Source organism: Diceros bicornis, chromosome 23, assembly GCF_020826845.1.
Source record: "Diceros bicornis minor isolate mBicDic1 chromosome 23, mDicBic1.mat.cur, whole genome shotgun sequence".
In the NCBI taxonomy this organism is placed as follows: Eukaryota; Metazoa; Chordata; class Mammalia; order Perissodactyla; family Rhinocerotidae; genus Diceros; species Diceros bicornis.
Window position 1 is genome coordinate 8,792,653 of NC_080762.1, and position 18,312 is coordinate 8,810,964.

The following is an 18,312-nucleotide window of genomic DNA, read 5'->3' on the forward strand; positions in this document are numbered from 1 at the left end:
TACTGGGTTTTTACGAGACTTGCAGGATGTCTTTTGGTTTACTCCGTGATGGGGATACCGCTGGCATTAGTGTATTGTGAGGTTAGCATGCTGGTTGGCCTGCAGTGGACGGGACAATGCTACACCATAAATTGTGCAGGTCTGAATGGGCCTCCGGGCATTCATAGAGGTAAAAAACCTTGCATTAAATCTGAAGCCTAATTTAAGTCTATTTTGCACAGAGACAAAATTTTTTGCATGGTTTTTATTTTTGAGGATCAGTCTACTTTATAAATTTAGGAAATAATATGCTCTGTGTTTTTTAACTTTACCGAGATTCGTTTATTGTTTCAGAAAATCACATCACGGATAACTCTGCTCATGGCATTGTCTCCAGGACAATATCAATACCCCTCTGTGACACTGATGGTGACTCTGGGAGCAGGTTCGGGCTTCTATTTCATTTTGCCTACTAAGGTAGTTTTACTCAAGCATTTACATATCGAAATACGTATCACTTTATATAGATGACTTTTTTCCTTTTTTATTTTACAGTTAAGACATTATATTGATTTTTAAAATATTATATTGAATTTAGATGATATTATCTATGAAATTCCTTTTAATAAAATAAAGGAAGTATTGTTCCTAACAGGACTGATTGAGAATCACTGGTCAAATGGTGCTGAAGTGAGTGGATATCCCTCAGTGTTATCCATCTTCCCTAGTTCTGCTAACACTAGTACTAGGAAAATTTATAATCATTTTTTCTTTATTGTGGAAATTGCAAAATGGAGTCTGGCTCAAGACTTGAGAATAAGACTATAATCTCTGCTGTCAACTCTGCTTGTTTGATTCAACACAGGGAAAAGCTACAAAATTCTTTAACCAAAATTAAGACACAGAACCAGTATTATCAGAGCTATAATTTTTTCAAATACTCCTAATTGAGACACCAATTTGATATGTTTAAAAAATGTAAACTCTCACTTGACAATTACCCAAATTAATATACAGTCTACTTCTGTAATTCCCCCAAAGTTTCCTTTCTGTCATTTTGCAGTAATTCCCCCAACCTCCACCCCTAGAAACAGGCAACCACTAACCTGATTCTGTCACTATAGATTATTTTTAGCACAAATTTAATGTAAGTGGAATAATAAAATAATAGTCTTTTGAGTTTGGCTTCTTTTACTCAGCACCATGTTTTGAAAATACAGCCATGTTGTTGCTTTATATCAGCAGTGCATTCTTTTTCATTGCTGAGTAGTATTCTATTTTATTGATACATCACAATTTGTTTGTACATTTACCTGTTGAAGTACATCTGCATTGTTCCAATTTTGAGCTCTTAAGAATAAAATTGCTGTTAATATTTGAATACAGTGTTTGTATGGACATATGTTTATGTTCCTCAATTCAAAAGAGCAATATTATTGGGTTGTTTGGTGGGTATATAATTATAAGAAACTATGAAACTGTTCTGCAATATGGTTATATCATTTTAAATTCCTCCAATAATATATGCGAGTTCCAGATGCTCCACATCTTTGGCTTACTAGGCATTTCTGGTTACTTCTTTTGTGAAATGTCTGTTCAGATATGTTGCTCATTTTTCCTAATTGTTTTGTCATATTATTATTAAGTTGTAAGATTTAAATATATATTTTGAAGAAAAGTCCTTTGTCAAATATACTTAATATAGTGCACATTGTTCTCAGTCTGTGGCTTGACTTTTCAATTTCTTGACTGCTGTTGGAGGATGGCATCAAGAGGACGTGACCACTGGTTGACCCATGAGCTGGGCCTGAGCAAGTCGAGGCTCGTCGCCCCTTCCCTGTCCTTGGAATGTGTGTTCTGCCTGCCTTCCCCGCACTAGAAGGCCGCCTCAAGGACGTGGCCTTGAAAGAGTAAGATGTTGTTGAGACCATCTGGACAGAATACATGACTGAACCCAGTTAAGGCCTCTATATAAACTTTTAAGATTCTGGCAGGGGGCGGGGGGTGGGCGTGCAGAGATCTACTCGTCTTGCAACCACCCAAGACAAGCCTCATAAGTAAATAAGCTCCCTTGCTTATTAAACCTGCCACCTACCAGTCTGGAGTGGTCTGCCTCTTTCTTCAGTCTCTCCTTGCCCTCTGTGTATAGGGACCAGTTTGTGAACCAACAACTACTTTAGAACAGAGGTGTTTAATTCTGATTAAGTTCAATTTATTAAAAGTTTTCATTTATGCTTAACACTTTTTGTGCCCTGTTGCAGAAATCTTTGCTTATCCTGAAGTTGTGAACATTTTCTTCTCTATTTTTTCCTAGAGATTTTATAGGCTTGGCTACTACATTTGGGTTTATGATTTACTTCAGCAAATTTTGGTGTTTGCTGTGATGTAAAGGGCTTAGTTAACAACTTTCTTTTTTCCATTAATCTCATCCTCGTTTGCTGAGAAAGATGTCATTTCCCTATCTGATCTCCATGGCCCTTGTTTCAGAAGTCAGATGGTCATATGTGGGTCTATTTTTGGACTCTCTTTTCATCGACATATATATATCTTTATGCCAGTATCACAGTCTTTATTACTGTAGCCTCAAAGTTAGGTAATATAAACCTTACAATTTGTTTTACAAAACAAAACTCTTGTGACTATTTTATGTCCTTTGCATTTCCATACAATTTTAAAAATCAGCTTGTCAATTTCTTTTCTTTTTTTTTGTTGAGGAGATCAGCCGTCTGCTAACATCCTCCAATCCTCCTCTTTTTTTGCTGAGGAAGACTGTCCCTGGGCTCACATCCATGCCCATCTTCCTCCACTTTATATGGGATGTCGCCACAGCATGGCTTGCCAAGCGGTGCGTCGGTGTGCGCCCAGGATCCGAATCGGCGAACCCTGGGCCGCCACAGTGGAGCATGCACACTTAACAGCTTGTGCTACGGAGCCGGACCCCTGGGGCTTGTTAATTTCTACCAAAAAAATAATGTAGTAGGGAGTTTGATTGCAATTGGGTTGAATCTATAGATTAATTTTTGGAGAATTGATATTTTAGCAATAGTGTGCCTTCCAATCCATGAATATAACATGTCTCCATTCATTTATATCTTTAATATTCTAAGTAGTGCTTTGTGGTTTTCAATGCATATGTCTTCAACATACTTCCTAAAATTTACCTCTAAATGTTTCATGTTTTTGGATGTTATTGTAAATGGTATTTTTAAATTTAGTTTTTTATGATAATAGTAATACAAGTGATTTTGGTTATATACGTTGGATTCTACAAAGTTGTTAAAATCACCTCAAGTAGCTTATATGTAGATTCCTTAGTATACCTCGTGTACAGGATCATGTCATCTACAAACAAAGACAGTTTAACTTCTTTTTTTCACTGTATGCCTTTTATTTTTTTTTCTTGCCATGTTGCACTGGCTTTGACCTCCAGTAAAGTGTTGAATATAAGTGGTGAGAGTGGACATTTTGCCTTGTTTCTGATTGGAGGGAAAAGCAGTCATTCATTCACCATTATGGTGATGATGGTTTTCAATAGGTGTTTGTTATAAAGTTGAGGAAATTCCTTTCTGAGAGTTTTTGTGATAAAAGAGTATTAAATTTGGGCAGTGTTTTTTCTGCATCTATTTAGATAAACATAAATTTTTCTTTGGTTAATATGGTAAATTACCGTAACCAATTTTCAATGTTAATCAAACTCACAGTCCTGACATAAAAGTCCCAATTTGTCATGATATTATCCTTTTTATACGTTGCTGGCTTAGCTTTGCTAATACTTAATTAAGTATTTTTATGTCTATGTTCATGAGGGATATTAGGCTATAGTAGTTTTTCTCGTAATAATTTGGTTTTGGTATCAGAATGATGCTGGCCTTATGTAATTAGCTGGAATATAGTCCTTCCTGAAAGAGTTTGTGTAGAATTTGTGTAATTTGTTCTCTAAATGTTTGATAGAACTCACTAATGAAACCATCTGGGCCTGCAGGTTTTTTTCTTTTGGAAAGTTTCTTTAATCACAAATTCTATCTTTTAAGTAGATATAGAATGATTCAGATTTTCTATTTTTCTTTCTATCAGTTTTGGTAATTTGTATCTTTTAAGGAATTTATCTATTTGTCTAAGTTGTGAAATTTACTGGCATAAAGTTATTCACAATATTTCTTTATTATCCTTTTAATGTCTGTAAGATCTGTAGTGATGACCCCTTTTTCCTAATATTGGCAATTTGTGTCTCTTCTATTTTTTTATATCAAGTATTTTTATAAAAGCTTGTCAATTTTATTCATTCTTTCAAAGAATCAGCTTTTGTTTCACTGATTTTCCTCTATTGTTTGTCCATTTTCTGTTTTGTTGATTTTGCCTTGTATATTTAAAATTTCCTTTCTTCTACTTATTTTAGGTTTACTTCACTCTTTTTAACTTCTTATAGTGGAAGCTTAGATTATTGATTGTAGACCTTTCTTCTTATATAGCTTATATAAGTTTTATATTAATAGTTATTATATAGTTATTAAAGCCCTGAATTTTCTCTACATAGAGCCTTAGCTGCATCTCACAAATTTGGAATTTAAAATTTTTTTAATTGAATTCAAATCTTTTTTAAATTTCTTTTGTGATTTCTTCTTTGACACATGTTATTTTGAAGTATGTTGTTGCCATGGTCTCAATGTTTGTGTCTCCTCAAGATTCATATGATGAAATCCTAAAGGCCTATGTGATGATATTGGGAGATGGGGCCTTTGGGAGGTGATTAGGCCATGAGGTTGGAGCCTCGTGAAGGGGATTAGTGCTCTTATAAAAGAGACTTCAGAGAGCTCCCTCACCCACTTCCACCATGTGAAGGCACAGCAAAAAGACCAGGAAGTGGGTCTTCACCAGACACCAAACGTGCTGGCACCTTGATCTTGTGCTTCTCAATCTCTAAAACTGTGAGAAATAAATATCTATTCTTTATAAGTCAGTCTATGGTATTTTGTTATAGCAGCCCAAATGGAGTAAGATAATTGTTAATATCCAATTTTTTGAGGTCTTACTAGGTATCTTATTGTTATTGATTTCTAGTTTAATTCTCTTATTGTCAGAGAATATATTTCATATTATTTCAAAACTTTTAAATTTATTGAGATTTGTGATTTGTTTTTTATTCTAACACATGGTCTATCTTAGTGAATATTCCATATTCAATTGAAAACAATGATATTCTGCTGTCCTTGGGTGGAGTGTTACATAAAGGTTAATTAAGTCAAGTTGGTTGATAGTGTTGTTCTTTATACTTATTTATTTGCTGTTTATTTGTTCTATCAATTACTAAGAGATAACTGTTGAAATCTCCAACTATAATTGTTGATAGTTTTATTTCAACTTTCAGGCCTTATGTTGGTTATCTATCACTTCATAACAAATTATTCTCACATTTAGAAGCTTAAAATAGTAAACATTTATTATCTCAAAGTTATTATGGATCAGGAATTCAGAACAGTTTATTTGGGTGGTTTTCTTCATTTGGGTGAGTCTCTTGTAAGGTTGCAGTCAAGACATTGGTCAGGGCTATCATCACCTGCAGGCTAGAATTGGGCTGGAGGATCCACTTCTAAGATGGCTGTTGTCAGGAGGCTTCAGCTCTTTGCCACATGTGCTTCACCATAGGGCTGCTTGTGATATGACAGTTGGCTTCCCCTAAAGCTTGTGATCTGAGAAGGAGAAAAAGGAAGAATCTACAATGTCGTTTATGATCTAATCACAGAAGTCACACATCATCTCTTTTGTAAACTTTTATTCGATAAAAGCAGGTTAATAAGTGTAGATCATGCTCAAGGGCTGGGGAATTAGCCTCCACCTTTTGAAGGATGGAGTATCAAAAAATTTGTGGGTGTATTTTAAAACAATCACAATCCTGTAAGACTTTGCTTCATGTAACATGAAGTTCTATTATCAGTGTATACACATTGGTATTGTTATGTCATCTTCAAAATCTAATCTTTTATCGCTATGAAATGTCTCTCTTTATCTCTATTATTATTTTTCTGCTAAAATCCATTTTCCTATTATTCATATATCTACTCCATATTTCTGATAATTAATGTTTTCTTGGCATATTTTTTCCATCCTTTACTTTTCAGTCTGAGTGTTTACGTATAAAGGTGTCTCTTGTAGCCAATATATAATTGAATCTTGCTTTTTCATCTAGACTGATAACTTTTGCCTTCTTACTGGGGCATTTAGATCTACATTGTCTAGTGCAGTAACCACTAGCCACATATGGCTATTTAAATTTAAATTTAAATAAATTAAAATCGAATCAAATAAAGAATTCAAGTCTTCAGTCACCCTAGCCACAGTTCAAGTCTTCAAATCCACGTGTGGACAGTTTAGACTATACGTGGAGAAGGGACATTTCTTTTGTAACTGAAAGTTCTATCACACAGTTCTGGTTTAGACACTTCACACTTGATATAATTATTGATATGATTGAGTCAAATGTACCAGCTTTTTATGTTTTCTATTTTCCTCATCTGTTCTTTATTCTTTTTTTTCTTTTTCTGTTTTGTTTTTGAAAATTATTTTTAGTATTCTATTTTTATCTGCACTATTGTACATATATTATATATAATATATACATATTTGTCTTGTACATATACATTGATATAAATAACATATTATACATCATAACTTACATTATTATAAACAATAGTATACATATATACATATATTGTATATATATGGCATACAATATGCAACTTTAACTTATCATACCATCACACTTATATTACTTCATATATAATGCAAGAATATTAAAACTGTATACTTTCATTTTCCCTTTCTGCCCTTTTACTGTTATTGTTATATATTATTCTTCTGTGTTAGAATCCCCACAATAGTTCTTATTTTCTATAATAATAAATTTTCTTTTGGTGAGAAATTATCTCTGCTTGTGTCTGCTAAAAGAGTTTTTACTTAGCCTTTATTCTACATATAGAAATCTAACTTGGCAGGTCTTTTTCTTTTTAGCATTTTAAAGATATTTCATGGTCTTCTGGATCGCATAATTTCTGATGAGAAGTCTGCAGTTAGTCTTATCTTTGTTTCTCTATTTTTATTCTGGCTGATTTTCAGATTATTGTGTATACCTGATTTGCATAAATATTATTATTATGTGCCTTGGTATGGATTTCTTCAATGTTTATCTTACTTAGGGATCATTGAGTTTCTTGGAACTGTGAGCTTCGAGTTTTCTTAAAATTGGGGAAAATTTAAGTAATTTCTTCAACAGTCCTCTATTTCTGAGATCAGTTATCATTCTATTCATTTAAAAAAAATTTTTTATCTCTGTACTTCAATTTGTTTACTTTTTATTGCTGTCTCTATGTGTCTTAATTTGTTTGGGCTGCTATACCAAATTACCATAGATTGGGTGGCTTATAAACAACAGAAATTTATTTCTCACAGTCCTTTCTGGAAACTGGAAAATCCAAGATCAAGGTGCTGGCAGATACAGTGTCTGGTGAGAGTTCAATTCCTGGTTTATAGACCACGTGGCAAATAGGCAAGGAAACTCTCTAGGGTCTCTTTTATAAGGCCACTAGTCCCAATCATGAAAACTTTACCTTCATGACCCTAATCACCTCCCACAGGCACCACCTCCAAATACCATCACATCAGGGAACAGGTTTCATCACATGAATTTGGGGACGACATAAACATTCAGTCTCTACCACTATGTGTATTTACCTTTTCTTCTGCAGCACCTAATCTGCTTTCAAGCCCATCTAGTAAATATTTTATGTTTTTTTCAATCTAGAAATTCTATTAGTTTCAATTTTTATGGTTTCCTTATCTCTTCCTTTTGTGTTCAATTTTAACTCTGAAAATATTTACAACAGGTGTTTTGAAATTCTTATCTACTTATTCAAACATCTCTTTCTTTCCTGGTTCTGTTTCTATTGACATTTTTTCTGATTATGGGTCATACATTTCTGCTTCTTTGTGTGTCTAGTAATTACTGATTGACTGTTAAAGTGATGAAGTATTATGTTGTTGAGTGTCTGGACTTTGTTATCTTTCTTGGAAGAATGATGCTTTTTGTTTTGTGGATTAATCACTTGACCGTTTGGTTGAGATCAAGTGTTTTGTGGATTAGCATGATCCTTTCAGTGTTAGTTCTTAAGCTTTCTTAGGGTATAACTGGAGGAGCCTTCACTCCAGGTCTGGTTTAGCTCTCCTCTTAAGGCATGGCTCCTCTGGGGTCTCTACTGAATTGTAGAACTGTTAAATACTATCTCTGCACTGTAGCTGGCTGGAAATGACATGCCTCCCAGTCCTGTACATTCAACTTCAACTTTCTCATAATTCTTTGCATGGTTTCATAGAGTTTCTGCTTTTCATGAGAAGTTTGATATTCGGTCAAAATACAATAATAGGACCCCCATACAGATTCCTGGAGCTTTATCCCTCACAATTACCCTCCTCCAGTACTCTGCTTCACAACTTTAAGTTACCTCCCAAACTCTGATCTCTATCTCTGCAGTTTAATGGGACTGCTGTGCTCTCCTTGAATTTTCTCTCCCTGCTCATAAACTGTCTCTGGACAGAAAACTGAGTCAATCACTGGAACCATCTAGTGTGTTTCTCTTTTCTCAGCACATACAGATTTGTACTGCCTATTATCCAATATCTTAAAACAGCATTTTTACATTTTGCGCAGTGTTCTAGTTGTTTATGTATACAAAAATCAGTACCAATTAGTCCCTCTTGTTTGAAAGTAAAAGTCTCAAAATTACTTATTCCCTGTTTGTTTTTGGTGAGGAAGATTAGCTCTGAGCTAATATCTGTTGCCAATCTGCCTCTTTTGTTTTGTTTTTTTGCTTGAAGAAGATTAACCCTGAGAAAACATCTGTGCCAGTCTTCCTCTATTTTGTATGTGGGTCACCACCACAGCATGGCCGACGAGTGGTGTAGGTCCGTGCCTGGGATCTGAACCCATGAACCCAGGTCATCAAAGCAGAGCATGCAGGACTTATCCACTAGCCACAGGGCCAGCCCCCCAAAGTTACACTTTTTATATAATAAAAAAAGACTAGATGCAAATAATGATATTTCATCCTAATGATTTAAGAAACATAATGAACTAGAATAATTTTGAGGATCATAGCCTGAAATTATTCTATTACTCTACATATTAATAATGTGGCCTTTGAAATGGATCACAGTGTTTTAAATTTTTTTCAAATTATATTTAACAGGTCCTCACAAGCTGTACTTTAAGAAAATATTAGAAGAGCAAGAACAGGAAAAATAATAGTGGTTAACTCAATTAATATGTTTTACAAACCTATAAAATTATGTCAGATTATTTATTTAATTTATTATTGACATTATAGATAATGGGGAAGTCATAGCACTATTTGTTAATAAGCTGGGCACTTATTTACCAAAATACATTATCTAAGTAATTAATCACAAAATATTGAATTGGCAATATATGTGGGAACATTTTATACTAGAAAGTAGCACTAAAGTTTAGAAATTAAAGAATTGATTTACAAGGTAGGAAATTTCCAAAAAAAAGGAGTATCTTGTCCATATAATTTAAAATATTAACTTAAAAAGAAAAATGTATAAATAAAAACAGCATAGACCTGAAAGAAACAAAGTATAATTCAAGATAACATTATTAAAACATTCTAAAAAGAGTAAAAACTTAGAAATATTCTTTTACATTTCACATTAGAAGGAATTGATTAAATCATATCATTAATCTCTATGGAAGTAAATTTAGCAGTTTAAAAAATTCCTAATGTATTATAGGGCCAATATAATATAGAAAGCTATTAAAAATGAATTACATGGCCAATACATAATTTTAATGTCAATTATGTATGATTTTTAAATTATTTCTATTTAAAGAGGAAAAGATATTAAAATGTAAGTTTCTGGATAATTGCTGCACACAAATGTATGGTCTGTAGAAGAGAGAATGACCTGAGAGAAACCAACCCCACAGGCTAATCACAAAATACAATTATTTTCTGTAGAATTTCTATAGCTCTACCTAGAAAAGGATAGTGTTTAACTGTTAGGATTTAACAACTGAAATAAAAAATAGAAAAATAAAAGAAACATATGGCAAATAGAAAAAAATAGAATTTAATATATGAGAAAAAATTAAGTCAAAAACATCTATGAAGAAAAGATAAGTACAATCCAGACAAATTCATGGAGTTTTTTTACTCAAAATCTCTATAGAGAATCAGGTTTTTAAAATGCTGAATTGAAGACCAAATATGAACTTTAAGATTTTGACCTAATATTGTATATTCAAGTCTACTCAAAACGTCATTTAAAGTAGATTAAAAGTAGTTCTACCACTTTTTATAGGCTAAGGAAATTGATGTCTATCTTGTACTTAAGAAGACACTGAAAGTTTTTAAGGTGGAAAGTAACATGATAAGATCTCTGTTTTTGACAAACAGTTCTATCAGTGTAGAGAGTTGGTTGGGAAAGAGAAGTAAGGAAAATGGAAGCAAATGAACCTAATAAGAGGGCATTGTGTCATTCATTCATTCATTCCTGTAACAAATCATGATAGAGTGCCTGCTATGAGCTGGAAACTAGACACTGTGGCTACTACAGGAAACAAGATAGATACGGCCCTGCTATCATAGCACTTGTGTTCTGGTGGAGAAACAAGTAATAAATTAGTAAAAAATTTTAACTGAGTCGTTACAAACTGTTATAACACTTATGAAGGAAACAGATATGTGATATAGCAGTAACTGTAAGGTGAAGGTTTCTTTAAATAGAGTGTTAGGAAACCCTCTCTGAGGAGGTGACACTTAAGCTGGGATCTGACAGAGCACAGGACTCAAATGGATACAGTGCCAGTAGGAAGGAGAGAAAATATTTTGGAGATGTTTGAGAGAGTGAATTAACAAGACTTGCTCACCAACCGGATATGAGGATTTAAGGATTACTCTAAAGTTTCAAGTTGGAGCAACTGGCTGTCTGGCAGGGCTAACAACTGACATAGGAAATGGAGGAAGTCCGCCAGGTGTGGGTTGGATATATTGAGGTAATTGCCATTGGAGATGTCCAGATAGTTGGTTATTTTTAGTTCTTCTGAAGGCATTTCATAGTCAGTCCCCGAACAGACCACACAGTCAAGGGAATAGATTTCTCTGTGCAGTTGAGGAATGGGTGGAAAGGGCATAATAAGAAGACATTGCTAGCCTAGAAACATATGTATGCATACAAAATAACTTAGCATGTGCTCATATGCACCATAAATTAATGAGGAGAAAAAAAGAAATATTCAACTGTAAAGGCTTAGATAATTGAACATTTGGAAGAAATAAAATTTAGTTAGATCTTCACTAAACACCATACATAAAATTCTGAATAATTTGATTAAATGTAAAAAATGACAAACTATTTTTAAAAATGACAAACGAGTACAGCAAAGAAGATATATGCAAAATTACAGTAGAAATAAAAAACAATATTTGTGATATATATCAAAAGAAGTCAATTAGAAAATGGAAACATTCATACAAGTTTTTCAAAATTCTATCTAGAAATAAATATAGCAAGAAATGCATAAGACTGATATGTAAAACAATATTTCCAAAAATCTGGATTACTTAAAAAGGAGACCTAAATAAATAGAAGGTTTTACCATACTCTTGGATAAGAACATTCAATATTATAAAGAGTCCCTCCAAATTAATTTATAAATCTAATGCAATCCTATAAGGACCATTTATCTTTTTTCTTTTTTCTGGCTTGTCCTTTTGGGAACCCAACCATTATTTGATTCTCTGTAGGAGGGGCCTAGTTGCTCAATAAGAAGACAAAAAGCTTTCTTGGAAGCTAATGACAGCAAGAGTGTTAAGCATTGCCACCCAGGTGCTCTCCCCTCAGTGGGCCTTCTAACCTGCAACTAATAATATAAAGAAGCAGAGACAAGTGCAAATTTATTGTAGTGGCAACGGTGGTAATACTCAGTCAATAGCATTAATGCCAGCACCCACTCTTAGTTCATTCAACTGCTATTTATTGAGGGCCTACTATGTTCCAGGCGTTGTTTTGAATGCTGAGGATACGGCTGTCAACAAAACAAAGATCTCTGTTTCTCTATAGCCTTAAAGCTTTTATTCTGGGGAAAGAGAGCAGATAAAAATAATAACCATAATGATTCAGTAAATTATACATTAGATAATAAATGCAATGGTCAAGGAGATGGGGGGTAGGGGATGGAAGTGAGTGTCTGGGGTAGGCTTCAGTGAAAATGTGACATTTGAAGAGAGACTTGTTTTATTCCTGTGTCTTTAGAAAAAACAGACTCTGAAGGAAACATATTTTTGCCAACATTTTATTGGGAAGTACAATCCCAGGGAAGCAGAACAGCGGAAAAATGGAGTAAAGCAGGGGATGAGATGGAACAAAAAAGGCGGAATGTTGTTGTTCTGGACACAGCTTTATGGTAAACTGATTAGTGAGTCATGCAAGACATTTTCAGAGAGATCACACGAAGCTACTCTACCTCCAAAAGGAGGGAAAAGGGGGAAGAATTTATCCACTCACTCCCATCCTCCTGTGTCAAAGTTCACCATTTAGGAATTAGCCACTTACACTACCAAGTTGCACGTGGATGGGTGCTTAGTAAAATGGAGAGTCGCTGACTATGTCTTGAAGGCCAGAGGCAATATGGAACCTCAGAACAAGAGGTGAGAGGGAGATTATTCCCATACATTAAAGAGGAATTAGGAGCAGCTGGCATAGCAGGGGGACATCAATCTAAAGCAGAAGCAGCTGTCACAGCAGCAACCTGGCTCTAGGGCTATTAGACAGTGCAAGCCACTACTCTAGGGAGAAAGCAGGGCACATGCACGGATCTGGGGTGGTGTACAAACTGAAGCCAATGCATACTTGAAGATGGTGAGGGAAAGAGGAAGCTGAAGGCAAAGTGATGAGAGACAGGTCAGGGGTGATGGGGCCAGGTCATTTTAGCCATTTTAAGGACATTGGTTTTACTCTGAGTGAAAGGGTAGCTATTGCTAGTTTACATTTTGAAAAGATGTCTCTGGTTTCTGTGTTGAAAATAGCCTGTCACAAGCAAGTGTAGGTAGAGAAGATGATCAGTTAGCAGGCTACTGCAGAAATCCAGAATGTGTGATGGTGGCTTGAACCAGAGGAGTAGCAGAGGTGAAGAGAAGTGACAGATTCTAGACACGCTTTAAAGGGAGAGCCCACAGGATTTCCTTGCTTCACACTTTTCACAAAATCAAATTTTTAGTGGATTAAGAAACTAAGTGTTAAAACTATTAACAATAAAATCATTAAAACATTAGAAGGAAATATAGTCAAAGATAGGAGGCCTTCTTAACATTCTAAAATTCAAAAGCCATAAACAGTGTCAACATTAAAATAAATAAAATGATCAGATAAGCAAAAGTGAGGTAGAAAATGTGTAACATATATGAGATAAAGTTTAGTACCTAGAATTTATAAAATACTCATAAAATCAACAAGAGAAAGATGAACAATTCAACAGAAAAGTGGGCAAGAATATGTTGAGGATATTCACAAAAGAGGAAACGTGAACTGCAATACACACACAAAAAGGCACTCAACCTGGTTAGTAGGAAAACACAAATTAAAACAACAATGAAATGCCAGTTTTCATCCATTAGATTGGCAAAAAAATAAGAAGTTGAAACATTCAAGGGTTGGACAAAGCATGATGTGGGGTGCTCATACACTGTCCGGGAAAGTGTGTAATTGGCCAATACCTTGGGAAGCACAAACTGATAAAATATATTAAAATATAAAATACCTATTATCTCAACCCAGCAAGGCTACTTCATATCTATTCTAGAGAAGTAGTCTCATATCACTTAAAAAGGGGATGCAAGATTTTTATTGTACTATTGAAAAATCAGAAGTTTCCCAAATTTCCACCAACAGAGGACTAGATAAACCTAAGAAGCATACATACAAGGTAAAAGAATAAGGTATATCCATAGGTTCTGACATGCAAAGAGATCTAATACATAACTTACCAAAAATGGAAGTTGACTGAAAATACATAAGATAACAATATTTGCATGATAAAAGGGTATGATGATTGTCTGAGAAGTTTTCTGAGTGCCCACAGCTGTGAGGTTAGGTAGAGAAAAATAAAGTCATTATTAAGTAATTATGACAATAGCTTGATTTTAAAATTAGTTCCTGAGCATAAGTGAAATATCTATCCCTGCATGTCACACTAAATTATTTGTCACTCTTATTATCAGTTATTACTCCGAATAATACAATAAAAATATAATGCAAGTCAATTGTAATATGAAAATGAAAATCATGCAAAAATTGTAACACTGCATGAAGTCAAGGAAAGTAATTTGGGGGGGCCAGCCCCATGGCTTAGCAGTTGAGTGCACGCGTTCTGCTGCTGGTGGCCTGGGTTCAGATCCCGGGTGCGCATGGATGCACTGCTTGTCGGGCCATGCTGAGGCCACGTCCCACATACAGCAACTAGAAGGATGTGCAACTATGACATACAACTACCTACTGCGGCTTTGGGGGAAAAAAAAAGGAGGAGGATTGGCAATAGATGTTAGCTCAGAGCCAGTCTTCCTCAGCAAAAAGAGGAGGATTAGCATGGATGTTAGCTCAGGGCTGATCTTCCTCACAAAAAAAAAAAAAAAGAAAGTGATTTGGGGAGCTACACAAGTCACAGACCAGACCATTTTAAATTAGTCCAGTCTGCAATTAAAGAAGAGAAAATGAAGAAGCATAGTAATAAGAAGAATACTTTAAACAAGAACTGGTTTTAAGATCAAAGAATGGTTTTAAGATCAAAATTTTTAGCAAATAGAGCTTTCATACTTTAGCAAAAATGATCTGTTTTAGGACCCTGGTGCAAAAGTCAAATGTGAAACAAATTATTTCATATCACGTTTTTATACAATTTTGCCAGAAAATTTTACAGCAAAAACTCTTAATTCATTCTTTAGGTATGCCAAAAATGAGCGGTTAAAATGATATCCCTTATTTTGATAAAATTAATAGAAATATTTTTTTTTAATTTTTGTTTTGTTTTCAAGAAAAAATGCCAGTAAAAGCTTTTCCCTTCCAGCTACAATGAAAGGTCCTTTTTGTAAGGAATTTACATTAAATGACATCTAGTACAAATTATATTAAATCAATAGACAATGTGTCTCAAATGTCTTCGTGCAGTTTTAAGCTTTGATAACTTCAGAAGTATAAATTTTGCAAACCTATCCAACCAAAAAAATCATTTGCAAGTTTATTTACTTACATTTCCTGTATATCTTTCTAATTTTATAAATCATAAATTTTTAATTTTGTTTTAGCCTTTCTGATTGAAAGTGGCAAACATTGACTAAAAAGGATTAAAAATTTATTATTCAAATTCTCAAAACTAAATAAATGTAAAGAAATAAATATGTAATTAAATTTTTAAATAATGTGTTTCGTAAGTTTGTAACACTTCTCATGTTACTAAAGCTTAAAACTACACACGTGTGTACGTTTGTATAGAGATGCTAGACATATAAAAGATAAAATAAAAGTCTTCTAACAGGCACTTAAAAAAGAAAAAACAAGACTTCAAAACCTATTGAAATAGAGAAATAGACCATGTTTCTTGATGAGAGAATGAAATGTTAAATATATCAATTCTTCTCCAAGTTAATCAATACCAATTAAAATCCTAGAAGATTTATGAAATATGACAAGCCAAACTTTGTTAAAGAAAAAATTACTCTGACACATCTTAAAGGTGATAAGTGAGACTTTATTCAAGAGGGAATATTGCAATGAGAGGTTTGCAACAGGGAAAAGAGATCAACCAAACTCTGAATACAAAACAAGTAGATTTGTAGGCAAGGAAGAGATTGGGTGGGTGCAGGGGAGTCAGAGATGGAAAATTACTAAGAGGACACATCAAGTGTAGGGAGATTCTTGCTGAACAGACTTAACAGGATTCTTGCTGAAGGCAGGTTATAGTGATCAGGTACGGAGGGTGGGGGGTGGGGAGGATGACAAATTTGATCAGATATTGTGGGTGATCAGATTTAAGAGTAGGAGGATATTCTCTAAACTAATTTAGCAGGATTCTTGCTAAAACTGGACTCTGCAGGGGTGGGGATGGAAGCCCGAGGTCGAGGCCTAGTAGAAGAGGGTTCAGAAGAGCTTGACTAAAGTTTCATCAAGGAGATCATCTTTGTCACTCTAAAGTTCTTTTAGAGAAAAAAGAAAAATAAAAGCTTACAAATAGCAGAAACAAAATTTTGATTAAAAAAGAGAGAAGGTTCCAGATTTCGGCTCTGGCACAGCGGCACGGTTTTCATCTGGCCTCCACCAGCTTCTGGGACTATAGACAACACCCAGCAGACCTTCATCACCATCAAGCCGGACGGAATGCACTGAGGTCTGGTGGGTGAGATCATCAAGGTCTTCAAGCAAAAGGGATTCCATCTCATGACCACAATGTTCCTCTGGGTCTCTGAGGAGCACTGGAGCAGTGCTATATTGACCTGAAAGACTGCCCATTCTTCCTGGCAAGAACTTCCTGGTGAAGTACGTGAACTCAGGGCTGGTTGTGGCCATGGTCGGAGAGGTACTGGATGTGGTGAAGACAGGGTGACTATGGTTGGGGAGACAATCCAGCAGATTCTAAGCCGGGCACCATTCTCGGGGACTTCTGCATTCAAGTTGGCAGGAACATGATTCATGGCAAGTGATTCAGTAGAAAGTCCTGAAGAAGAAATCAGCCTACGGTCTAAACCTGAAGAATTGGTTAACTACATCTCTTGTGCTTACGACCAGATCCGAGTAAAAGAGATGGACAAAGCAGCAGTCTCCTCGGGCACCACTCGATGTGTCCTTGGACACCGCGCTCCATTCCACTCGCTTACGCAATAGGATTGGTCATCCTTTTCCAAAGCATGTTTACCAACAAAACCTTTGGAAACTGGGGAGAAAAAAAAAAAGAAGAGCCAGGGAAGACATTAACACTTTAGCAATGGGGAAATAGATCAATTTAATGGTACATATTTAGATTTATAAATATCATGAATTAGTGGAGAAAGGATAGCACCATGACTATTGACTATCAATTGAGAAAAAAATGAAATTAGGTTATGACTGCATACCTTACATAAATACCAGACGGATTCAAATTTTAACAATACAAAAGCACTTCAAAAATGTAAATAAAAATATAGGATAAATGTTAATAATATAGGGGTTTGAAAGTTCTTCCCAAACAAATCATAAAGCTCAAAACTACAAGAGAAAAATTAGCGGAATTGACCACATAAAAATGTTAAATTTTTCGTGTGGAAAGAAACCACATGTAAAGCTAAATTATAGGCAAAAAACTGTGAGGAATTTTTTTCAAAATATTTAATGGGCATGTGGTTTATATACATTGTTTCTAAAAAGTTTCCATGAACCACTAACAAGAAAGCAAATAACCCAGTATAAAAGTAGACAAAGAATATCGACAAATAATGCACAAGAACAAAGATTCACATTTTTAAAAAAAGATGTAAAAATTGTTCAACTAGTTATCTCAGAAATCTAAATGAAAACAATAATGAAATCTCTGTTTCCACTCTGCTGGGTAAAATAAGCAGATCAAAAAAAATGTAAGGATTAATCCTATCTAGTGCTGGTGAAAATACAGGAAAACAGACATTGTCATACTCTCTGGTCATAAATTATTATCATGCTTTTGGGGAACAATTTGACAGAATCCATGCATTTAAAACACACATTGCCTTTGACCCAATTATTCCACTTGCAGAAACACATGCTTCATAAACACAGTCTGTTTCACCTCAGTCCATGTTTCTCTACTGTGAATTACTCATATTTGATTCATAAATAAGAGAATGGATACAAATATCACATAGGAGTTGTGTAGGTTTGTACATTATTTTTTCCAGGCAAAAGAAGCAGGAAAAGCATGAGTGGAAATACAACCTTAAGCAGAAAAGGAAAAAGCCCACAGCTGGGCTGATGTGGTAGTGTCAGGACTCCACTCATCTCTATTTTTAGAAAATTAAAAATCAGTGCCTGAGTCCAGGCTTCTCCTAGTGGCTCACCCTCAGCCTTATGTCACTCTCATCTCATGGCAGGTTGCACTGCCATCTATGCCCACTTTCATGGTATCCTCCCAGCTCACAGCTCCTCTTCATCTGCACTCTCTCAGCACCAGCCCTACTCTTATCAGCATTTCCATTTACTGATTTTGTACATTTTTAATTTCCACTGTGGCAGCCTCCAGGAACACAGAGCTCTCTTGCCTGA

The 18,312-nt window shown here is 34.8% G+C and overlaps 1 pseudogene; it reads left to right on the forward strand.

Moving 5' to 3' along the window:
* Positions 1-48: 48 nt before the first annotated feature.
* Positions 49-16,920, forward strand: LOC131420319 (nucleoside diphosphate kinase B-like; annotated as a pseudogene).
* Positions 16,921-18,312: the final 1,392 nt, after the last annotated feature.